The 26,476-nt window shown below is 46.5% G+C and overlaps 1 pseudogene; it reads right to left on the bottom strand.

Moving 5' to 3' along the window:
• Positions 1-22,031: 22,031 nt before the first annotated feature.
• Positions 22,032-22,823, bottom strand: LOC127485344 (UPF0561 protein C2orf68-like; annotated as a pseudogene).
• Between the last annotated feature and the right edge of the window lie 3,653 nt (positions 22,824-26,476).

Raw genomic sequence — 26,476 nt, forward strand, 5'->3', positions numbered from 1 at the left:
TGGCCCATGTGTAGCAGCTTTGTCACAGGGCCCAGGGTTTTCTTTGCTGCGGGTGGGCACTGCACAGGGCAGCAGGGCCTGCCAGCAGTGGGCAGCCTCTGTGCTGTGCTGAGCGTTCAGTGGGGTGAAGAGGCCTCTTCCAGGCTGGTCTCCTTACACTGCAACTCCAGGGGCACTGCCACGTGTGTGTGTGTGTGTGTGTGTGTGTGTATTTATGAGTATTTATATTTATAGAACAGGGCAGGAGTAGGACCGCAGAGGGGCACAAATTTTCACCAAGGTCATGCCTGGAGGTGTGAGCTCACCAGACAACAGAAAGTCACAGATGAGGGGGAGGCTTAGGGGCTGAGGGACCACTGTCAAGTCACAGAACAGCTCTCTGGACAGACTGGCAAAGGGAGGTCTCCGAGGAAGAGAAAGGATCTGGTTAGATGTCAAAGGGGGGCCTGGGGCTCTCAGGATGGGACGGCCTTGCCTGACCCAATCGGCTGGCAGTGGGAGAGAAAGCAGAGAGAACAGTAGAGAGAGAGGAGGGAGACAGGTGGTAAGGCAAGAGCAGCCAGGCCATGGCACTGGTGGGCAGGGCGGAGGTGGGAAGCAGCAGCAGGTGGGCATGTGGGTGAGCTTTCTGGAAAAGGCCATGGACAGGAAGGGGAAGAAAGATGGGAGGAGGAGCTGGAGTAGATGACCAGAATTTCCGGGGAGTCGAGGCTGGAGAGGGCCTCCCCTGCCACTCATGCCACCTCTCACTCACCTCCCAGGCAGCAGTGCCACAGTCCTGACACTGCCTGGCCCTCTCGGGCTTCCCTCCTCACTGATGGCCCTGCCTTTGGACCCACTGGCCAGGGCCAGCACTAGCCTGGGAGGCTCACGTGGCAGCCAGCAGGCCTGATGGAGAAAGACAGGAGGAAGAACCCTGCTTGAACCAGGAGCGTGCAGCTAAAACAGATGGCTGGAGGGGGTGCTGGAGGCCCCTCGGGTACTCAAAAACCCCAGGAGTCCTCTGAGGGGACCCTGAGGAGGCAGGGCGGGCAGGGGGCCACAGACTCATAAATCTAAGAGGGAGCCTCGGCTGGTCTGGGGGCTGCAGGTCGTGGAGGCGAGTTTGGGCCCTCCCTGCTGGGGAAAAGCAGAAGAGGGAGAGTCAGAGGCCAGCAAAGAGTGGTAGGTGGGGCCCTAGGCCAACTCTGCGGCCCGGCCAGGCGGAACTCAGAGTAGCTGACCTGCCCTGGCTACGGGGCTTCATCTGGGGCTGAGGACCCTGCCTTCAGCCAGTAGCAGGTGTGACAATGCCCAGATGGGAGGCAGGAGGCTGTGTGTCCCCGCCTCACCTGGGCTGATGGGTGCAGAGGATTCTCAGGCTTTGAGGTCATCAAGCAACCGAAGGCTTCACCCCCGGCCACTCTCAACTGCACACCCAAGGGACGAGGTGACCCCCAGCCTTTCACCCTGGCCTGTGCTGGGGCTCCCAGGCTGGGGGGCTTAGTACTCCCTGCCCCCTGCCCCCAGCAGCACAACTCAGATTGGGGCAGGTGTGGCACGCCCAGGAGGAAGTTCAAAGACCTCTGGCTGTTCCACAACAACACCCCCCAAGTTCCCAGCCCCTACACCATCAACCACAAGCTCCCTGGCCTCTCTGCCAGTGGTGTGGATCCTGTCCCGAGAACCCCCAGGCTCAGCCACGGAGGCCCTGGGCAGCAACACTGAGTCCCGAGGCTGCCTGGGAAGGGAGAGGAGAGAGCCAGCTGGCCCAAGGACAGAAACAGGAAAGAGGGAGTCTGGAGCTGCAGGGAGAGGGAGGGGCCTGGCCCTGAGGTCACAGGGGCGCCCCCCAGTGTGGGGCTGGTGCAGTGGGGCAGATGCGGTCCTGAGGCAGGTAGAGTGGCAGGTGCCTACCTTGGCTGACTCTCCTCAGGGGGCACTGAGAGGGATTCTGAAAGACAGCTCGGGAGCCTCCTGGAGTTCTGTCTGCCCAGGAAGACTGAGGAAGGCCCAACTGTGGGCTGTGGTTGGGGTGGGGGAGGGCTGGGGGTAGCTGTGACTGCCACTGTGTGGGGGGGCATGTAGACAACCTCTCCCCATTGGGTGGGCTCAGAAATCCTCATGGGGGATGGAGGACATTGGCACCACAGGGGTTGGCGGGCACTGGCAACCTCATGGGTCGGGGGACAGAGGCACCCTCACAGGTCAGGGGGCATGGGCACCATCACAGGGTCGGTGGCCACAGCCACCCTGACCAGGTCAGGTGGCAGCCATCCTCACAGGGTCAGGGGCAGCAGCCACCCTCATGGGGTTGGTAGTTCAGGCACACTCATGGGGCTGGGGATGCTGGCACCCTCATGGCTCGGGGGGCACTGGCACCACATGTCGGGGCCCCTGCACCCTTAAGGGATCGTGTGGTATAATGAGAAGGCCATGCCAAGATGGCTGCTGGCAAGAAAGCATCAGTTACTCAGGAATTGCTTCAGAAACTCCCTGGGAAACCACCTGGCAATGGAGCCTGCCTGGCAACAGGCTGTGATTGGTCAGGGCATAAACCGCCCCTTGACTGGATTGGCTGCTTCGACTATATAAGCTGTTGTACCAACTGAAATAGACAAGTCTGCAGGCTGCTCGCCTCTCACCCACTTTCACCCAACTCCTGGGATCTGTGTGGTGACTCCGTGCCTCTTGCCCCCACCACGCTCCTCCTCTCAGAATGAATCCACAGCAACATCTGGCACCAATGTGACTGAGAGAGAGACAGTGTGTCGGACTCGGTGAGGTCCTCCCTTGATTTTGGCAAGTAGGCCCCTCGGTGTTTTGTGTGCTGTTCGGTTCTGTGAGGGTGAGCACAAAACCCCCTCCTACGCCCCTTTCCTTGTCCTTGTTCTCGGTCTAAGTGATCCCAGGTTAAGCACACATCTCCCAGAAGTGTACGCCGCTTCTCAGCTCCTCTTACTTTCAGTTCACCTGGTGAATTCACATAAGGGACTGATCATCCCAGAATTTGGAACCAAGTCATCTACCCTCCCTTGAGAGAGTTGACGCTCCGGAGACACCGTGTGAGCATATGGCCTTGACCTAACGAATCAAGGAAGTCTCCCACTAAGCACAGGACAAACGTACGACCTGATACACCACTGTCTGTCTGTCTAACGTAGGGAACCCCTGCATAATGCCATCAACCACTGAGGTGCTAGGAATTTGTTTTGTTATGGCAGCAGTGCTGTGCGTGTCTTTCCTTTGGCTAGAGTTGGCGTGCCGTTCTGCTCTTAAGCACTCAAACATGGGAAAGATACCCCCTCTCAGAAACCCACACAGATGACCAAACATAATGAATCTGTGAGTGATGAGAGCCTGTCACTGCAGGTCCCTGTCTCACAGACATCAGTTGATGACTTAGGGAGAGAGCGCTCTGACAGTGAAAATGACGTGTCAGCAGACAACGCAGCAATGCCTAGTTAGACACCCCCCAGATACCCATGGGATGAACTTAGACGACCTTGAGGCAATAACCCATGTGAGGTCATCCCATCTGCACCCAGTGAGGGTCCCCATGTTTGTGGCAGTTCCCAGGTACCCCAGGCTCTCAGAGCAGCTGCTAGACCCCATCCCACCTGCATGTTTGCCCTAAATGTAGCAGCAGATGTGGAATTCAGGCCCTGGATTCCAACACCCATAGAAAGGCTTTTGCTGACCAAGGGCCAAGGATATGCTTGTGTCTATCCAGAGAATGTGGGATAGCCCATTTGGGTACCAGCCAGAAACATCAAGCCTGCAACTGATAGTCAACCAGAACTAGCTGAACAAGACAGAGTCCACCTTGTTAGTGGATGCACCTGCTACCAATTGTCAAGCTACTGCCCTATCATCCTACCCTGAGGAACTGCCCATAGCCATATTTGTTACTGTTTTATACCCCCACTAGCTCTGGTCAGCCACTCAAATGGCCCACAGCCTGCATGCGGTTACCATTGTTCCTCATTCCTACCCCCATCTGAGCAAGCACTCCTATGGTCTCCCGTTTTGAGTGCTGGTTAGTCAATGACGGGTAAGATCCCCTGGCGGACAACCTAAGACAGGCACAGCCATGAACGGAGACCACATGGAAACGGGGTCAACAATGGTATGGCCAAGAATCATGCCTCCTGTTGCTCGAAAATAAACAAAAAGGGGAAGATGGCGGAATAGTGAGGGCACGCACCGATAGTCTGGGAAAATTTAGTTTAATAAAAGGGGAGTTACGGTAGCCGCAGAAAAAAGAACCAGGAAAATACTGCAGGGGAAACTCTTCTGGATCCAGTGGCCGTGAATCGGAGGACCTACTGGGAGAACAAGGTCGCCCACCGCGCGGAAGCCAAGCTGCGGGACCCAGCCGCGGAAGCCCCAGGGTCTGCACGCCAGTGCTCGAAGGGGAGTGCATGCCACACAGACAACAGCGGGGAGACTTGGGACGCTCAGGGCTCTGAGTCCACACATCGGCGCTGGAAGGGGAGGTGAGCTCAATAACCCGAGACATTGGTGGGGAAACGGGGGTCAGAATCTAGAGGGGGGCCGGAAAGTGCAGCAAACTCACTACCGGAAAGAAGGAAAAAAAAGCTTCGGGGTTTCTCTTCCCCCTAACCTTGCAAAGGTTGCAAGGCTGCAAGGCTTGAAGAATTCCCAAGAGACAAAGAGCAGGCCCCCTCTCTGGATTTACATATCAATGGGGGAGAGCTAAGGAACTGAGTCACTACAATTCAGTAGCCTAGGCAACCCAGTGGGAGTCCAGAGGAGACTAAAGGGACTCTGGGACTCTGCGGGTAGAAGCCAAAGACTGAAAGCGAAATACCATCAATTCTGCACAGCCGTGCCGTGCGGTGTTACTTACCCCCTGAATAAATAAAATACATAAATAAATAAAAAGAGAGAGATTTACCACGCATAACCTGAGGGTGTCACCTTTGCACACCCTTAACCAGGAAGAACCAGGCAGAGCTCTCAGGCTGCACCCATCTCAAGCCTCCAAGGCTCCTCCAACAGCAGGCAGTCCACTTAACACAGACACAGTATAAAAAAAATAAAAATAAAAAAATAAAAAAAAAAACTCACAGTGACACAAGAAGAATTAACTATGCCGAGTAACAAACACAGAAATCGAGGGAACAAGATCAACGATGACACTATGATGCCTCCAAATAAACAAAACACCCCAAGCCAAGAGTATGAAGATGATGAGATAGAAGAAATGCAAGATACGGATTTCAAAAAATTTATGATAAGAACATTTAGAAGTTTTCAAAAGCAAATCCTTGAACTACAGAAATCCTTAATGGACAAGATAGAAAATCTCTCTCGTGAAAATGAAATTTTAAGGAAGAGTCAAAATGAAACTCAGAAACTAGTAGAACAGGAAAGTGTGATAGTGAAGAGAAATCAAAATGAAATGAAGAGCTCAATAGATCAAATGACAAACACATTAGAAAGCCTTAAAAACAGAATGGGTGAAGCAGAAGAGAGAATATCGGACTTAGAAGATAGAGCACAGGAAAACATACAGTCAAACCAAAGAAAAGAAGAGGAAATTAGAAATCTAAAAAATATTGTTGGGAATCTACAGGATACTATTAAAAAAACCAACATTCGAGTTCTAGGAGTTCCTGAAGGCATAGAACCCCCAATAAACATGACCAAAATAGATCCTCACCACGACACGTGGTAATTAAACTTACCACAGTGAAACATAAAGAAAAGATCCTAAAATGTGCAAGAGAGAAATGTCAGATTACTCTCAGAGGATCTCCAATCAGACTCACAGCAGACTTCTCATCAGAAACACTACAGGCTAGGAGGGAATGGTGAGACATAGCACAGGTGCTAAGAGAGAAAAATTGCCAGCCCAGAATATTATATCCTGCCAAGCTCTCATTTGTGAATGAAGGTGAAATAAAGACCTTTCATAGCAAACAGAAATTGAAAGACTTTGTGGCCACTCGTCCAGCCCTGCAAAAGATACTTAAAGATGTGCTACACTCAGAAACACAGAAACACGGCCATCAATATGAAAGAAGCTAAAGGAAGAACACCTACCAGTAAAAGAGCATGGGAAGCTCAAAGCATATACTAGAAAATATTTCCGGGAAAATGGCAGGGCAAAGTCACTATCTATCAATAGTCACATTGAACATTAATGGTCTGAATTCTCCAGTTAAAAGACACCGTTTGGCTGACTGGCTCAAAGAACACAACCCAACTATTTGTTGCCTACAAGAAACACATCTCTCTAACAAAGAGGCATGCAGACTGAAAGTGAAAGGTTGGAAAAAGATATTCCTTGCCAACAGAAACAAAAAAAGCAGGTGTAGCCATATTAATATCAGACAAAATAAACTTTAATACAAAAACTGTTAGAAGAGGGCCGGCGCCGTGGCTCAATAGGCTAATCCTCCGCCTTGCGGCGCCGGCACACCGGGTTCTAGTCCCGGTCGGGGCGCCGGATTCTGTCCCGGTTGCCCCTCTTCCAGGCCAGCTCTCTGCTATGGCCAGGGAGTGCAGTGGAGGATGGCCCAGGTGCTTGGGCCCTGCACCCCATGGGAGACCAGGAAAAGCACCTGGCTCCTGGCTCCTGCCATCGGATCAGCGCGGTGCGCCGGCTGCAGCGGCGGCCATTGGAGGGTGAACCAACGGCAAAAGGAAGACCTTTCTCTCTCTGTCTCTCTCTCTCACTGTCCACTCTGCCTGTCAAAAAAAAAAAAAACTGTTAGAAGAGACAAAGAGGGACACTATATAATGATTAAGGGTTCAATTCAACAGGAAGATGTAACTATTATAAATGCATATGCACCTAATTACAGGGCACCGGTCTATTTAAAAGATATGTTAAGGGACTTAAAGGGAGATTTAGATTCCAATACAATAGTACTGGGGGACTTCAATACTCCACTCTCAGAAATAGACAGATCATCCGGACAGAAGATCAACAAGGAAACAGCAGATTTAATTGACACTATTGCCCAAATGGATCTAACAGATATCTACAGAACTTTCAACCCTACATCTACAGACTTCACATTCTTCTCAGCAGTGCATGGAACCTTCTCAAGGATTGATCACATACTAGGCCATAAAGCAAGTCTCAGCAAATTCAAAAGAATTAGAATCATACCATGCAGCTTCTCAGACCACAGCGGAATGAAGTTGGAAATTAGCAACTCAGGAATCCCTAGAGAGTATGCAAACACATGGAGACTGAACAACATGCTCCTGAATGAACACTGGGTCATTCAAGAAATCAAAAGAGGAATCAAACTTTCTGGAAGTAAATGAAGACAATAACACAACATATCAAAACTTATGGGATACAGCAAAAGCAGTATTGAGAGGCAAATTTATAGCAATAGGTGCCTATATCAAGAAATTGGAAAGGTACCAAATAAATGAGCTTTCAGCGCACCTCAAGGACCTAGAAAAACTGCAGCAAACCAAACCCAAATCTAGTAGAAGAAGAGAAATAATTAAAACCAGAGAAGAAATTAACAGGATTGAATCCAAAAAAACACTACAAAAAATCAGCCAAGTGAGAAGCTGGTTTTTTGAAAAAATAAACAAAATTGACACCCCATTGGCCCAACTAACTAAACAAAGAAAAGACCCAAATCAATAAAATCAGAGATGAAAAAGGAAACGTAACAACAGACACCACAGAAATAAAAAGAATCATCAGAAATTACCACAAGGACCTGTATGCCAACAAACAGGAAAACCTATCAGAAATGGATAGATTCCTGGACACATGCAATCTACCAAAATTGAACCATGAAGACAGAGAAAACCTAAATAGACCCATAACTGAAACAGAAATTGAAACAGTAATAAAGGCCCTCCCAACAAAGAAAAGCCCAGGACCAGATGGATTCACTGCTGAATTCTACCAGACATTTAAAGAAGAACTAATCCCATTTCTTCTCAAACTATTCAGAACAATCGAAAAAGAGGGAATCCTCCCAAATTCTTTCTATGAAGCCAGCATCACCTTAATCCCTATGCCAGAGAAAGATGCAGCACTGAAAGAAAATTATAGACCAATATCCCTGATGAACATAGACGCAAAAATCCTCAATAAAATTCTGGCCAATAGAGTACAACAACACATCAGGAAAATCATCCACCCAGACCAAGTGGGATTCATCCCTGGTATGCAGGGATGGTTCAACATTCGCAAATCAATCAATGTGATTCACCACATTAACAGACTGCAAAAGAAAAACCATATGATTATCTCAATTGATGCAGAGAAAGCATTTGATAAAATTCAACACCCTTTCATGATGAAAACTCTAAGCAAATTGGGTATAGAAGGAACATTCCTCAATATAATCAAAGCAATTTATAAAAAACCCACGGCCAGCATCCTATTGAATGGGGAAAAGTTGGAAGCATTTCCACTGAAATCTGGCACCAGGCAGGGATGCCCACTCTCACCACTGCTATTTAACATAGTTCTGGAAGTTTTAGCCATAGCCATCAGACAAGAAAAAGAAATCAAAGGAATACAAATTAAGAAGGAAGAAGTCAAACTATCCCTCTTTGCAGACGATATGATTCTGTACTTAGAGGATCCAAAGAACTCTACTAAGAGATTATTGGAACTCATAGAGGAGTTTGGCAAAGTGGCAGGATATAAAATCAATGCACAAAAATCAACAGCCTTTGTATACACAAGCAATGCCATGACTGAGAAAGAACTTCTAAGATCAATCCCATTCACAATAGCTACAAAAACAATCAAATACCTTGGAATAAACTTAACCAAGGAGTTCAAGATCTCTACGATGAAAATTACAAAACCTTAAAGAAAGAAATAGAAGAGGATACCAAAAAATGGAAAAATCTTCCATGCTCATGGATTGGAAGAATCAACATCATCAAAATGTCCATTCTCCCAAAAGCAATTTATAGATTCAATGCAATACCAATCAAGATACCAAAGACCTTCTTCTCAGATCTGGAAAAAATGGTGCTGAAATTTATATGGAGGCACAAGAGACCTCGAATAGCTAAAGCAATCTTGTACAACAAAAACAAAGCCGGAGGCATCACAATACCAGATTTCAGGACATACTACAGGGCAGTTGTAATCAAAACAGCATGGTACTGGTACAGAAACAAATGGATAGACCAATGGAACAGAACTGAAACACCAGAAATCAATCCAAACATCTACAGCCAACTTATATTTGATCAAGGATCTAAAACTAATTCCTGGAGCAAGGACAGTCTATTCAATAAATGGTGCTGGGAAAACTGGATTTCCACGTGCAGAAGCATGAAGCAAGACCCCTACCTTACACCTTACACAAAAATCCACTCAACGTGGATTAAAGACCTAAATCTACGTCCTGACACCATTAAGTTATTAGAGAACATTGGAGAAACCCTTCAAGATATTGGCACAGGCAAAGAATTTCTGGAAAACACCCGGGAGGCACAGGCAGTCAAAGCCAAAATCAACTATTGGGATTGCATCAAATTGAGAAGTTTCTGTACTGCAAAAGAAACAGTCAGGAGAGTGAAGAGACAACCGACAGAATGGGAAAAAATATTTGCAAACTATGCAACAGATAAAGGGTTAATAACCAGAATCTACAAAGAGATCAAGAAAGTCCACAACAACAAAACCAACAACCCACTTAAGAGATGGGCCAAGGACTTCAATAGACATTTTTCAAAAGAGGAAATCCAAATGGCCAACAGGCACATGAAAAAATGTTCAAGGTCACTAGCAATCAGGGAAATGCAAATCAAAAGCACAATGAGGTTTCACCTCACCCCGGTTAGAATGGCTCACATACAGAAATCTACCAACAACAGATGCTGGCAAGGATGTGGGGAAAAAGGGACACTAACCCACTGTTGGTGGGAATGCAAACTGGTCAAGCCACTATGGAAATCAGTCTGGAGATTCCTCAGAAACCTGAAGATAACCCTACTGTACGACCCAGCCATCCCACTCCTTGGAATTTACCCAAAGGAGTTTAAAATGACAAACAAAAAAGCGGTCTGCACCCTAATGTTTATTGCAGCTCAATTCACAATAGTCAAGACCTGGAACCAACCTAAATGCCCAGCAACGGTAGACTGGATAAAGAAATTATGGGATATGTACTCTTTAGAATACTATACCGCAGTAAGAAACAACGAAATCCAGTCATTTGCAACAAAATGGAGGAATCTGGAACACATCATGCTGAGTGAAGTAAGCCAGTCCCAAAGGGACAAATACCATATATTCTTCCTGATCGGTGACAACTAACTGAACACCAAAAAGGAAACCTCCTGAAGTGAAATGGACACTATGAGAAATGGTGACTTGATCAGCATAACCCTGACTGTTAATGGACAACTTAATACATTATCACTCCTAGTATTTTTTTTGTCTGTTCTACTTAATATGACTGGTTTAATTCTGCAATTATCACACAGTTATTCTTAAGTGTTGAAAATTAACTGAAATATGATCCCTGTTAAACATAAGAGTGGGAATAAGAGAGGGAAGAGATGTGTAACTTGGGGCATGCTCGGGCTGACTTGCCCCAATTGGTAGAGTTGGAAACATACCAGGGGATTCCAGTTCAATCCCATCAAGGTGGCATGTGCCAATGCCATCTCACTATTCCAAGTGATCGATTTCAGTTCACAATTGATCATAATGATAGGACTAAGAGTCAAAGGGAGCACATAAACAAGTCTAGTACCTGCTAACACTAACCGATAGAATAAATAAAGGGGAGAGTGATCCAACATGGCAAGCGAGATACTCAGCAGACTCATAGAATGGCGGATGTCCTAAATAGCACTCTGGCCTCAGAATCAGCCCTAAAGGCACTCGGATCTGGCTGAAAAGCCCATGAGAGTATTTCAGGCATGGAAAGCCAAGACACTCTGGCAAAAAGATCTCTGTGAGTGAGATCCCAGTGGAAAGAACAGGTCTTCTAAGAGGGAGGTGCCTTTCTCTGAAGGGAGGAGAGAACCTCCACTTTGACTATGACCTTGTCTAAACAAGATAAGAGTCGGAGAACTCAAGGGGCTTCCATAGCCTTGGAAACTCATGACTGGAGCATAGGGAGATTACTGATGCCATAAACAGGAGTGTCAATTTGTAAAGTCAACAACAGGAGTCACTGTGCACTTAATCCTCATGTAGGATCTCTGTCCTTAATGTGCTGCACATTGAGGCTTAATGCTATAACGAGTACTCAAACAGTATATTTCACTTTGTGTTTCTATGGGGGTGCAAACGGTTGAAATCTTTACTTAATGTACACTAAACTGATCTTCTGTAAAAAAAAAATTATCAACTCCCAACTTGACTCTCACTGGGATTAAACATGACAATAGGTCTGATCTGATTTCATCATCATTTAAAAAAAATCATCTATTATTTTTCACTTTATGTCTCTGTGTGGGAGCAAACTGTTGAAATCCTTACTTAAGGTATACTAAGCTGATCTTCTGTATATTAAGATAATCGAAAATGAATCTTGATGTGAATGTAAGGGGAGGGGAGAGGGAGTGGGAAAGGGGAGGGTTGTGGGTGGGAGGGATGGTATGGGGGGGAGCCATTGTAATCCATGAGTCGTACTTTGGAAATTTATATTAATTAAATAAAAGATTAAAAAAAAAGAAACCATAGCAGGGCCTAGTAAGTCTTTGTGCTGCAGATTGCCCAGTGCATTGCAAGCCTGGCCTCCTAACCACTCCTTTCCAGGTGTAACAACCCAAAATACCTCTTGGCGTTGCCAGATATTCCCTGGCAAGGGGCAGAATTGTGCTAGTTAAGAACCAGTGCTTTGTACAGAAGCTATTATGTTGCCTTTACTCTTATTTTTTTATTTTCATCTACTTGTTAAGGCAGAGCTATAGAGCAAAACACAAACACATAGGGTGAGACCTTCCATCTTCTGGTTCATCCCCCAAAAATGTCCCCAACAGCCAGGGTTGGCCTAAGTGTGGCAGGAGCCCAAGCTCTTGAGCCACCATTTGCTACCTCACAGGAAGCTTTATTAGAAGCAGAGGAGCAGGGATCCCAATCAGTACTCCTATGTAGGGTGTGGGCATCACCAGAGGTGGCTTAACCCGCTGTGCCACGGCTGCCACCCTTATTCTGACTTCTGTTGTTTTTCTTAATTTGTTACTTTGTTAAATGTGCATGTTTAAAATGTACAGTTTCTAAGACCATACTTTTTGTGAGTGTACTTCTAACTCCACTACCTCTAAAATTGAAATGGCCCTGACCTCGCAAAGACCAGGTTGGTCACGCCTGGGCTTCTCGCTGTGGCAGTATTGACTGTCTCTCCACTAACATTCCCAGTGGAATCTCCTTCCCAAATGAAAGACTGGAGCATCCTTACCTTTCTCATGTGTTTCTGCCTTGTATGCAGATATTTCTTCCAAGAAAATCCAATGAGAAATTAACCTCTAGTACCCACTATTTACTCAGCAGAAGCCTATGTTTTATGACATATGACTTGCTTTGAATGCATTATCTATTTTAACTATCATGAAAGTCTAATGCTCACTAATATTATTTATATGTTTTGAAAGAGAAAAAAAAAAAGCAGAAGCTTAGAAAAGCTAAAAAGTTACCCAGAGCCACACTGCTGAAGTTGCAGTTCCATTAAAGCAAAATTTTAGAAACAGTTTACCCCCAAACTGAGAAATGTTTACATTAATTATAAAATGTAACTTGGACCCTTTAGGTAGCCTGTCAATAACTGTATTTATAATTATGAGGTAATACTGATAGAAATTCCATTGAAAATTATAAACTTGCCAATACCCTGTGATATTTACATACCTTGTATGAAGACCTGGAAGAAATATACCAAGAGATGAGTGTAAACTATATTGGAGTAGGATGCTTGGGACAGTTTTCTCTTTTTTTCTTTTTTAAACCTTTTCTGAATTTCTAAATGGATTATAATATATTTCTATTTATGTTAAAATGAAATGTGTACGAGAGGTATAGTTAACATTCAGGCCAAAGTTCCTTTTTCTCTAAAATAGCTAAGAAATGTGGACATATGTGTGGCCTCAACAGTCTGTCAGAGTTGCTTTGCTGGGCCTTTGGGCAGAGGGCCGGCACACCTGCTTCAAGGACACTTCCCTGGCTTGCCGGCCAGAATATTCACTGAAGAGAAGCGGGCAGTTGGTCTGCTCCTTTTGTTTGTTATTTTGTTTTAATTCCAATGCCCCTGGGATGAGACTAAGCCTTACTTACCAAGATAGAGACAGGTGATGAACTTGGTGTGTGCTCACTCTTGCCCACAGCAATTATTTATGTTGCTGTGGGGAGGAGAATTTGATAGTAGACAACGTCACCATCCCCTCCTTCCCTGGTTAAGTCGGTGAAGTGGACCAAACAGAGGAGACTATAAGGTGAGAATGTGGCCCCTTCTCTTACCTAGTGCCAAGGAGACACTCCTGTGCTGGCAGAAACAGAACATTTTAAAAATTGCCTGAGTATTATCTGAAGTGATGCGATTTTTAATTAAACATTCTTCCATCTTGGTTTTTCTAAAAAAAAAAAGAAAAACAAAAAGGGGGCAATGTGGTGGAACAAGAAGGCCATGCCAAGATGGCTGCTGGCAACAGAGCCTGCCTGGCAATAGCCTGTGATTGGATGGCTTTGGAAACCACATGGCAATGGAGCCTGCCTGGCAATGGGCTATGATTGGTTAGGGCATAAACCGCCCCTTGACTGGATTGGCTGCTTCGACTATATAAGCTGTTGTACCAACTGAAATAAATAAGTCTGCAGGCTGCTCGCCTCTCACCCGCTTTCACCCAACTCCTGGGATCTGTGTGGTGACTCCGTGCCTCTTGCCCCCACTGCGCTCCTCCTCTCAGAATGAATCCACAGTAACAATTAAGTTCAGGGGGGAAGCAGGGGCTGCCTCAGAATGTGGATTAAAACTCAAGATTTGCACTCTGGACCAGGGGTGCCTCTTTGAGGACAGGCAGGCCTGGATGTAGCTCCAGGAGCCCTGCAGGAACACACCTGCCAGAGCGAATCTGCAGGGTAGCTCCTGTTAGTTAGTTACCTGATAACCCACCCTTGATTAGCTTGAAGGGTCTTACCCTGCTACTTCATTCCCCCATCCAAATTTTTATCTTCTCTCCTTTATTCAGAGAGAAACTGCATTCTGCACCTGGATGTTGTTAACCAAGAATTCATACTCAGCTTCCAGTCCAAGCCAGGTCTCCAGGTGCCACTTGGGGGGTGCCTGACAAATGAACAGGTATCCACACCACATAGAAGAGATGTTCCAGTTACTGGTGTTACTTCTCTAACGATGAGGTGATTTGGGCCCCACGTGAATACTCATGAGCTTTGCACACACTGATACATAGACCAGCCCGGAGCTCCCCAAGGCCTGGATCCAGGAAGAGGATTCTCTCTAGTGCTTTGTACTTGGCTAGAGTTGAGGATGCCTGCACTCATTTCTGCCCACTCACACAGCCCCACACCCTGGGTGCCTAAGATCCATTCTCAGGCCTGCCTCACCACCACTGACCAGCATCAGGGTATTCTGAGACTCCCCACAAAACCTCTGGAGGCTCTGAGAGTACACAGGGAGGGCAGGATGACTGAGCCAGAAGGGACTTTTGCCTATGGGGGCCTGAGGCTGCAGGAAATTGTTTTTTTCTCCCCCAGGCTATGGATTAATTGAATCTAGGAGTAGAGATGCCCCTTGCAGCTCAGTGACTAGAGAACAACCTCTCTTTCATCCTTTCAAAAGGTCAGCACCTTCAACACCAGAATGAGCTCATCCTGGCCCCCACTTCACATATGATCTCAGTGACAACTCCAAGGCCAGCAGTCAGGCCTCTTGGAACCTGTCTGGGGCATGTAGGAAAAGAAGGGGCCTCTTGGGAGAGAACATGATGCCTTGGGCCACCTGGCCAGGTTTTCTGTGATATCCCCAGGACAATGGCAATCTCAAAAGCAAAAATAATCAGGTTTTGTAAAGAATGATATTCATTTGGGAATGGTAGAGCAACGCAATGGTTGAACATGTGTCATAATAGACTATGGTGCACTCAAAGGGTCTGAGGGAGGGGGAGTTCTTAAAGGAAAACATAAGGAATGCTATGCCAAATATTTTGAAACAACAATATTGGATCACAATGGATAATACCTAGGCTGAGTCCTTTACAATAGTTACTATTAGGCAACCAAAAGTTTAGCATCAGCTCCAGGTTGGACAAGTCAGGAGCTGAGGCGGCACTACGGGACTCATGGTGGCTAGTGACCATACAGGAAGTGTCCCTAGAACGGTGGTAAATGCCCAATTAGGATGAGCCCAAGAAAGAATGGCAGAAGCATGGACAAGAGTATACACACGAGTCCATGCTTCCTGCTGAAAAGAGAGTCAAGTGTTCACAAAGACATGTGATGCAGAGGTTTTGTCTCACAGATGAACATTGCATACGATGCTCAGACCATGCAAAGAGATTGATGCAAGACACTGGTAGAAAATCAACATACAAGGGACTTCGGAGTGCACTTACTTTAGAAATGAGAAATATCAATAAACAATTTCTCTTTGGTTTGTCTGTGCTTTGATGAGGGAAGATTGCCTTTCATCTGAGAGCCATTTTTCATTGTGTTGTATGCTGCAATCGCACCGAATTAAAATATTTTTCCTAATTGTTTTCTTTCTCTGAAAATGTTCATCTTAAGGATGTATTTACAATAAGATTGCATTTGGGGGCTGGTACTGTGGTGCAGTGGGTTAAACCACTGCTTGAGGTGCTAGCATCACATACAGGTGCCAGTTTGAGTCCTGGCCGCTCCACTTCCAATTCAGCTCCCTGCTAACATACCTGGGGTAGTAGCAGAAGTGCTTGGGCCCCTGCACCCACGTGGGAGACCTGGAAGAAGCTCCCAGCTCCTGGCTTTGGTCTGGCCCAGCCTTGGCCATTGCAGCCATCTGGGGAGTGAAGTAGATAGAAGATGCCCCCCTTTCTCTCTCTCTCTCTCTCCTCTTTCTCTCTCTCTCTCTCTTCCTCTAACTCTATCTTGCAAATAAAGTAAATAAATCATCTTAAAAGATATTGCATGTTATATACCTTATTACCATCAGATAGCTGAATAATTTTGGGGCTCCTAAGCTTACTGGGGATGCATTAAAGACCTGAATTTAAGGCCTATGACTAAATTTGCTAGGAGAAAATATAGGGGAAACACTTCAAGACATTGGTGTAGATGGTGACTTCTTGGTTAAGGTCTCCAAGGCATAGACAACAAAAGCAAAACTAGACAAATGGTATTATATCAAAACTCAGAAGCTTCTGCATGTCAAAGGAAAAGATAGAGTGAAGAGACGTCCAACAGAAAGTGCAAAAATACTTGTGAGCTACTTATCCGATAAGGGGTTAACATCCAAAATATATCAGCAACATAAAAAACTCAACAACAAACAACCAATCGAGTTAAGAAATGGGGAAAGGACGTCAGAAGACAGTTCTCTAAAGAAGAAATGCAAATGGCTAACAAATATAGTGAGGGAATTCTTAGGGGATAATAATTTAAACCAATCCAAGCATTTGGTATATGATTGTCCTTGAATGCAGAACCTGGCAATCAGGAGGTAATTAGTTCTGACCAAATGATACTCCATTATTGGTTTTGTAATAATTGTCAAATATCATCAGTTTCTCATAGTGGATTCCAAAACATTTGGAGAGGCTTATTATTTTTTGGACATTTGGGAAGGAAGGAGAGACTGTTCAGTGCTCAGAAAGGTCTTCTTTAGAACCACCACAAGAGAGCAGTAAGACGTAGGCTTTAGTATCTGCACCCCTGTTTCTCAGAGGCTTGGGAATATTTATTCCACCTTTCTTGTGTTAATGTCTCCTTTTCTTCATTTTAAAATTCTCAAACATCTTAATAGAGATAAATTTACTTTCTCTGGAACCTTCTGATTGTGCATCTGTGTCTGTATCTGTGTGCACATGTGCATGAGTATATGTTAGTGTTCACATGCATGCATTGTGATGTGTGTGCTTGTCTAACATATGTATACATCTCTGTTAGTGTTGTTATTGTATATCTTCATGTGTACCTTCATCTCTAACAGAGATGTATACATATGTTAGACAAGCACACAGCTTTGCAACATTGAATGATTCCCTACTTTATGTAGAAAAATTCATGATATCAGCTCTGATGACCAAAGAGCTTGCCATAAAACCCTCCAGACATGAGGCACTGAAAAACCCAGGAAGCTTGCTTATTGTGAGAGTTGAAGGATCAAATTCCACTGCATATTAACTGTAAATTTCAAGATTTAGAGGTGACCTTTTTCTTTTTTTAGTTTTCTTAAAGATTTTAAAATTTATATGAGAGTAACAGAGAAAGACAGAGAGGTCTTAGATCTACTGGCCCAGTCCCCAAAAGGCTACAATGGCCCAGACTGGTCCAGGCCAAAGTCAGGAGCCCAGAGATCTTTCCCAAGTCTCCTGCATGTGTACAGGGGACCAAGCACTTGAGTCGTCTGCCACTGTTTTTCCAGGCAAATTAGCCCAGAGCTGGACAGGAGATGAAACTGTCAGGTCCTGGACTTGTGCCCATACTGGATGCCAGCATCACAGACAGCAGCTTAACCTGCTATACCACAATGTCAGCCCAAAGTAGTTTTATTTTTAAACATTGCCTTGGTTAATGAATTAACAAATCTATTCATCCTTGATTTTTCCAGTCATTTCTTTATTCTCTGTGAATTTGCATTTGCTCTTTGGGATACCAACCCTTCTGCATTATTGACTGCAAACATTATATGAGGTTCCCTCTTGTCATTCATGAAGGGATGAAAGCATAAACTCATTTTAATGTGAACCTAAGGAGATCATTTTAACATTAAAGACAGATAATCTTGAGGTAGTTTCCTTTTTCCCTTCATTTGCTCGATTTTATTTACTTTCCCACCTCTCTGGTGTAAGCATGGTTTTTTTTTTTTTTTTTTTTTTTGACAGGCAGAGTGGACAGTGAGAGAGAGAGACAGAGAGAGAAAGGTCTTCCTTTGCCGTTGGTTCACCCTCCAATGGCCACCGCTGCAGCCGGCGCACCGTGCTGATCCGATGGCAGGAGCCAGGATCCAGGTGCTTTTCCTGGTCTCCCATGGGGTGCAGGGCCCAAGCACCTGGGCCATCCTCCACTGCACTCCCTGGCCATAGCAGAGAGCTGGCCTGGAAGAGGGGCAACCGGGACAGAATCCGGCGCCCCGACCGGGACTAGAACCCGGTGTGCCGGCGCCGCAAGGTGGAGGATTAGCCTATTGAGCCACGGCGCCGGCCCAAGCATGGTTTTAATATCACAAGTTCCCATTAGTTGTGTTTCCAGAGTGGCCATGAGAAGCCACTCAGATGTAGTCAGCTGACGCCTAGTAATAGTTCTGCAGTATAAAGCATAAGCACATCAGAGCACTGGGTTGGTTTCTGATTTTCAGACTGCTTTTTCCTTTGCTTTTTTTTTTTTTTTTTTTTTTTTGCTGTAAAAAGAGTAAGTTTATTGTTTAAAAAAATACTGTATTTTAAAAGAACCTTTTTTTCTTGGGCCAGTCACATAATTTGCACTTAATTTTATTAATCCACACAGCAGAAACACTGGAAATGAGGAAACAGAACATATGGCTTTTTATACATTTAACACAAGCAGTGCAGTCTCATCTGTTGCAGGCAGTGGAGTTGTCACTCAGGTTTTCGTTTTGAACATTGCTCCAACTCCTGGGGACGTTTGGGGTGGGTGCCTATGGCTCCTCCCAGCTGATTCCTCAACAGGGCAGGAATTCAATGAGGGGATTTAAGACGTTTCAAGTAGTTAACTGTCAACATGCCGTGGCAATTCTCCCAAAAGGCAGCTCAGAGGTAGGAAAGTGATGTCCTTACTGTTCTTTCTTCTTAGAAAGGTTCCCCTAAATTTGTGAGCTGGCTGGGGATCTACCAACCATTCACTGGTCCTGCCAAATGAATGGCAGACTGGATACATACTACCTCCAAACGCTTCCACATGGGCTCATCTCTAGCAGGCAGTGCCCCTCAGAGTGGACCGACCACATGAGCATCCTTTCCACAGGGAGATGCGCTTGTAATTGCCTACAAGGGCCCACTGGCTGGTTGGCCTCCAGAGGCTCTCTCAATGGGTACAAGGTTTTCTAGAGAAAGGTGGTTTGGCCCAGTGGTTAGGATGCCCATGTCCCACCAGGAATACCTGGTTTCAATTCCTGGCTCCAGCTCCCTAATACAGACTCTGGAAGGCAGCGGTGATGGCTCAAGTAACTGGATTCTTACCATCCACATGGGAGACCTTGACTGAAGCTTGGCTCTGGCCTAGCCCAGCTCAGGCCATGGTCATTGTGGACATTTGGGGGGTGAACCAATGGATGGGAGCTCTTTCAAATTAAAAAACAAAACAAAACAAAAACAAACCAAAAAGTTGTATAATTCCCTTCCTTTCTTGTGTTACATTCTTTAAGCACTATCTCTGCCAACTGGCTATGATTCAAGGTTTAGTGTTTACTCTTGCACAGCCCAAAGTCCCTGCAAGCCTAAGTTCCTTGTACCTATGACATCACCTGCTGGCTCAGGAAACACAAAGCGTTAAAATCCAGGCTTACCTTCAGTTAAGAATTAATACTGCATATTGAATGCTGAGAGATATGCCTATCAGACTTTTTTTAAGACAGCCAAGAATTTATCTAATCAAACGAACACTGATTATGAAGCAGCCAGTTGGAAAGTTCTATTTAGTCCAAAAGTGTTGCCACTGTCCCACACAACACAGGGCAGTCCTGAGACATCCTGGAGTCAGTGGGAGAACACAGTCCTGGATGGCAAAGCACCAATTTTTGTAACTGGTGGAAGGTGTCTGGAGGCAGGTCCGGTGATGAGATAGTACCATTTTGGGGCTTCCAGTAGGGGGTGGCAGTCAGCGGTAAGGCTGAGGCTGTCCGTCTGCAGAGAGGCAGCCTTGCCTCCGAGAGCCCAGTTCTGATGGACAGGCTCTCTTCCAGGTACAAGGCTTAGTGCTTTACAGGTCATGCTACACGGATTAGAGTGCTCTGTTGGGTAGAAAATGTTTTACAAACACTTGATAAGCAAAGTGCTGCAAGAAAAGCAAGTTTAGAGGCAAGGAGTTTCAATCCATCTACCTGAGGGGATCTCGGAGGATCCCATGACAAACACACGAAAGGACACGATGTGTAAACACTGACAACTTCCCTCCACACAAAACAGGAACAGAAGCTCAAATGTCAGGGGTCACGCCCCCAGACTTCAACCCTCTGGTGTTCTGAGATCTATAAAAATAGGACACAGGTGATCCAGTTGTGAGATGAATCCAGAAAGTATTTCCTTCTAAGCCGTCATGGAATTCCAGTGAAGTCCTATGTCCCAACCATAGGATCCATTGAGGAGCTGGAGGACTACAGTAACTGGTCCTCTAGGCTGTGTGAAGAACGGGGGTAGGGCTCGGCACAGCCTCCATGACCCAGGCTGTGGAGGGTAGTGAACAGAAGGCACTTTTAGCCAGCTGCCTAAGTAGAGGGCAAAGACTTTTCTCCTTTGAAAGTAGACCTGAGCCCAGGACTGGTAAGTTCAAGGCACTTAACCTGGTGCAGCTTTGCGGGTTTGCAGCACTCTGCTCACTGGCTTTCACAACCAGGCCCCTCGACCTTATCTGCCTCACTCACTGTCCCAGCGTTCCCTGGCGCTGCAGGCTGCAACTCAGCATTCCACGTTCTAATGGCGTAGCTGAAGGAGCCGCCTTGCCCCATTTGGAGGGAGATGATTTTCAGGAGTGCGGGGCACAAACCAACAGTTCTCCTGGGTGTCTTTTAGGAGAAGAACTGCTGCAATAGAACTGCCAGCCTGATCCTGAGACCCTGATGTGGAGAAACCAGGGGGCCAGGGGGCTTTGGTTTCAGGAAGTTCCAGGGCTCACTGGCTCACTTAAGCTGTAAACTTCAAGTCACTGAGGTCACGCCGATTTGCTCGCAGATAGACGTGCCTTGGAAACTTTGGTGCACACGATGTCTTGTGGACTTCAGACCTTAGCCTAACCCTGTGGTAGAAAAAAACGTTCCCTCGGGAAGAGCAGCGCTACCCTGGGACTCTTTCAGGACCTCAGTTATACGTACACCAGAGGGCTTCAAGAAGTTCACAGACAATTCAGACTGTCTTTCGATTCCACTTTCCATGAACTTTTTGAAGCTGCCTTATGCATATCCTTGAGATAGCGAGGGAGGAAGCATGGGACAGGACATTGGACAGGAAGAGGGAACAGATAAGGAGAGTTGTGTAGTCCCCCACCCCACCTTTTTTTTGCAACTAGGGCTCCAAACAGGCAATTATTGTTAATGTCGAGTTTCCCTTTGTACTTATGGTCTAGACTTTTAAGTCACGGTTGGAGAGTTAGTTTCAAGCTTGCTTTGATAATTCTCCATTGGTTGGCCTGAGCAGAGGAGTCTATTCGCAGCTATTTGCAGCTGGAATTCTGCAGCTCCAGGCAGGTTTTGCTGCAAGAAATCCTTGCAGTTTAGCACCAGGATCTTCTTCCTAGGTCTGCTGTCTGACAGTGGTGTGGCGCATGCAAGCAGCTCACGAAAGCATGGGAGGGGAGGGAGACGTGCTTGTGAGTGGGCCTCAGAAATAAAGGTTTCCCACTTTCTTCTGGCCTCAGAATTACTTGGAGAACTTGTTGGAAAGGCAGAGCCTCACAGTCCCCCCCTCCAAGGTCCTGAGCAGCTGCAGGTGCACAGTCCTGTTGAGGGGGTGGGGAGAGAACTGAGAGATTCGACCTGAGGCAGAGAGATGAAGAAAAGGAAAAACAAAGAATAAAGCTAAAAAAAAAAAAAGTCCAGGGAAACAAGGGTGGAAGTGAAGTGAGCACAACACGAAGGAAAGGAACTATGACATAACAGCGCTCACGGAGCTGGGTGGGACACGAAGCAGCCAGGCATGTGACCTCTGAGAACGCAGCATGATGGCGAAAGGCTGCATGGACCCTGGTTCGCCCTCAAGCCTGTGCTCCCAGAACACCAAGTCAGCCACACCGAATTCTCAGAGAATTCCAGAATATGAGGCTGGTCATCAGGCCAACCAGTAAACGGTTGTGGGGGACATGGGCCAGGTGGAGTCTTGGAATGACCCTGGGGATGCAGCAGCTCTGGCAGTGTCAAGATCAAACAGTGGTGCAGGTGCCCTCAGGCTACGGCTGAGCTCCATGGGCAGAATTCTTCCACGGGCAGTGAATCCAGCCTGCAAAGAATGCTTTCAAGTTGGTCAGTGACGGTTCTGGCGCTTTGCAATCTCCTCTTGGATACGCAACTTGAGAGCCTCTCGCATGGGCGGATCCAGAGGCGTGTGGGCAGACACCTCCTCGCTCACCCTTCCTGAGTCATCGTCCTGATACACGATACCTGATACACGATAACTGATGTGACCTCGCCACTGTCCGCCTCGTGTTCTAAGCAGAAGAGCTGATGGCCAGAAGGCTCTAGTTCAGAGCCACCACTACTGCTGCTTTCACTGGACTCCTCCAAGTCTGGGTTGCCTGGGTGGGTAGAGCCATCTTCTCCTTGGCCGCCTGCTTCACCTTCTTGTCGTAGTCGTCCCTGCGGGGAGCCGAGTGGGAGTCAGGGACAGCCGGCCGGGCCAGGCCAAGGGTGGCGGTGGCGCGGGGCGGGGAGGTACCGGGCGATCTGGTTCCGTCGGATGTGGTGCACGAAGCCGTGGCTCATGTCCAGCCGCCCGCCAGGCTTGCAGCAGAGCCTGGGCCTGGGATCCCGGGCCGCCTCCATCTGGAGCCCTGGGCACAGAGTCGCCGCCACCTCAACGGCCCCAACGGCCACCCTCCCGCCGGTGGAGGCCCGAGCCAGCCTGCGCTCAGCTTCCGGCCGGGTTTCCTTTGCTTTTTATAAACATCACAATTTGAATTAACATATCTCAGTCCATTGCTGTGGATAGAAGTTAAACCATGTGTTGTAAAAAATAAGGTGTGGAGGGAGAGTTTCTGGGTGATGTTCCATCTCTGTCTGGCTTCTTGGTGATTTGGACCTGGGTCAGTGATAAATTCATGCTTCTCTCTGGTCTGCTTTGCTTTCTAGGAGTCCAACTATTCTAGCTATTTGTTCCTCCAGGTTATTGCTTTGCAGGTTCCTTTGAATGCCTGTTATAATTCAGGCCTATTTTTGGTTAGGAACGGCAGCAGTGGAGATGAATGTATGTGTTACTGTTGTTTCACTAAGCAGCCTGGAGTAGAGCCGATGGGTTTACTTGACAGTGTGAACTTCCCTTCATGTTCCTGGAAGCAGCCTCGCCCACTGCATGCAGGCAACAAGGTAGCAGGACAGTGGCACAGCAAACAATGCCATGGAAATTTACTGTTGCGGGGAGCTAGGCCATGCTGCATTGGCTTCTGCATTGGCAGTGCTTAGCCTCGACAGCAGGGCCATCTGCTGGGGCTGCCTCCTTCATACGGTCAGCCCTTCTTTCTTAGTGACCATGGCTCCTGTGACAGCAAAGCTACAGGTTTGGATGGTGGAAACCATGGAGGAGTCAACAGTGCGGAGCAGCTTGAGTATATTTCTTTGGTGCTTGAATGATCCTGGCCCACCCGTACAGCTTCTGTGTCTAACATCACTGCCTTCTGCTGCATGGTGGCTCTGCTCTGTCGTGTGTCAGAGACCTTTGGGTGGCATTTTCATTTATAGAGCATGAGCCTAGAAATGTCACTTCCCCAGTGGTTTTAAGTATTAGTTCTTTGGCCTCAGTTTCTGGAAACTCTTCTGTCTTAATGTCATGGCCCAGCACAGAGATGGTGTTTTTCTGGCACTTGCTGTGTTGAGATGACTGTGTGGCCTTCCTGCTTTATTCCATAAGTGAATGAAATCCTGTTTCAAAGATCAGAAACATGATTTGTTCATTTCTGAGTCATGGACAGCAGGCTACCTCACTGGCAAGGCATGCATAAATGGTTATCCCGTGATACCTGGTAAAAGCCACTTGGTTCTTCTTCCTTTAGTTCTGAAAAACTAGAGCTTGTAGAGTGTTTTTGTACGCTACAAGCTGACCATTATTGAAGGTGCTGTGAGCATGTGGTAACCCTGTATTCCTAGTCTTGGTTAGCATGTGAATGGTTGTGTTTAATGTATGAAAAAATATATAGATATATATTTCTAAACCTCCAAGAAATAAATAAAGGAAACAAATTGCTTTCAAATGCTTGTGATTATTTAAATGTTTGGTAAGTAAAATAGTAGTATCATAGGCTTAATAATAGTAGCTCTGTCTCCTCATACATACATGTTATAAAAAGTTACTAGGAAATTACTGAAAACAATGGCTAGCTTTATTTAATATTATTTCTCTCTAGAGTAGAGTCTAGATCCTTTCTAAACCAGATAAAGTACTGAAACAGTAATTACTGAACATAAGTTTATGTATTCTATTTGACATCTTGCTTCTGTATGATAAGGAGAAGCAAAATATCTTGGAGTATCTTAATGAATATGAAAAAGATAAGCTGGCGCTGCGGCTCACTAGACTAATCCTCTGCCTTGTGGCGCTGGCACACCGGGTTCTAGTCCCGGTCGGGACACCGGATTCTGTCCCGGTTGCCCCTCTTCCAGGCCAGCTCTCTGCTGTGGCCAGGGAGTACAGTGGAGGATGGCCCAAGTGCTTGGGCCTTGCACCCCATGGGAGACCAGGATAAGTACCTGGCTCCTGCCATCGGATCAGCCAGGTGCGCCGGCCGCAGTGCGCCGGCCACAGCGTGCCAGCCGCAGCGGCTACGGCGGCCATTGGAGGGTGAACCAACGGCAAAAGGAAGACCTTTCTCTCTGTCTCTCTCTCTTACTGTCCACTCTTCCTGTCCAAAAAAAAAAAAAAAGATATCACATGAGGGTCCTTATTCCTCTAGAAATTACAGATTCACAAATGTATTAGTCTGCTATCAAATGCTGCTCCATGACTGCACTATAGAGTGAATGTTCATGGCTTCCTCAAATATATCTGTTGGTATATTTAGCCTGTTGTGATAGTCTTCAATACTGGGGTTCTTGGTAAATGATATGGTCACTCTTACAACAGAACCCTATGGTTTTTTTTTTTTTGGTTTTTGATGATTTCTTTTTTTTTTTTTTTTTGACAGGCAGAGTTAGACAGTGAGAGAGAGAGACAGAGAGACAGAGAGACAGAGAAAAAGGTCTTCCTTCCATTGGTTCACTCCCCAAATGGCCACTACACCTATCTGAAGCCAGGAGCCAGGTGCTTCGTCCTGGTCTCCCATGCGGGTGCAGGGCCCAAGCACTTGGGCCATCCTCCACTGCCTTCCTGGGCCACAGCAGAGAGCTGGCCTGGAAGAGGAGCAACTGGGACAGAATCCAATGGCCCCTCTGGTACTAGAACCCCGGGGTGCCGGCACTGCAGGCGGAGGATTAGCCAAACGAGCCGCAGTGCCAGCCTAGAACCCTATGTCTTAAACATTACTTGGCTGTTTCTTCTCTGAACAGCCCTCAGCAATTTTGACAAATTATTTCAACCATAATTGTTTCCATATTTGTCAGCATGTCCTAGGAAAATAATTTATTTGAAATCACAATTAAGAATTACAGAATCAAATTGTTGCAGGAGTTTGAGTCAGTTTTTTATTTCAGGTTGGATAATGAGTGTGAGAAAAAGGAGAAGTAAAGTTTCACTGAGGAGGGGATCCAAGGGAGTGTTCCAGTAAGGTTGTGGACAACACAGCTTATTTAGCAATTGCCTGTTGATTGATCAATCGCCTATGTTGGGGCCTGCTTTGTTGTTTTGTTTCATGTTTGCATATGTTTTCTTCAGGGGTCTGGTTTCTGGTGAATTGAGAAATGGCTTCCTTACATACATTTCAGGAAGTGGTCATTGTCTCCGACCAGGTTATCTCTCTATTGAGGTCTGATCTGGCTTCCAATACCTAGAACATTCTATACATCAAGAAAGTGGTCCTGGTCTCTGATGAGCTGAGAATGCCATCTTTCTGAGTAGAAAGAGTTGAAAGACGTTACCTCACTGATCACTATAGAAATGCCATAGTTGGAAACTGTTGCTGACAGGTTGAAAATGTGGTGGTCTGGCCGATGCCGTGGCTCACTAGGCTAATCCTCCACCTTGCGGCACCGGCACACCGGGTTCTAGTGCCAGTTGGGGCGCCGAATTCTGTCCCAGTTGCCCCTCTTCCAGGCCAGCTCTCCGCTGTGGCCCAGGAGTGCAGTGGAGGATGGCCCAAGTCCTTGGGCCCTGCACCCCATGGGAGACCAAGATAAGCACCTGGCTCCTGCCTTCGGATCAGCACAGCGTGCCGGCCGCAGTGGCCAGTGGAGGGTGAACCAACAGCAAAAGGAAGACCTTTCTCTCTGTCTCTCTCTCTCTCACTGTCCACTCTGTCAAAAGAAAGAAAGAAAGAAAGAAAGAAAGAAAG

Source organism: Oryctolagus cuniculus, chromosome 12 (assembly GCF_051225735.1).
Source record: "Oryctolagus cuniculus isolate XC-2025 breed Fujian yellow rabbit chromosome 12, ASM5122573v1, whole genome shotgun sequence".
Taxonomy (NCBI): Eukaryota; Metazoa; Chordata; class Mammalia; order Lagomorpha; family Leporidae; genus Oryctolagus; species Oryctolagus cuniculus.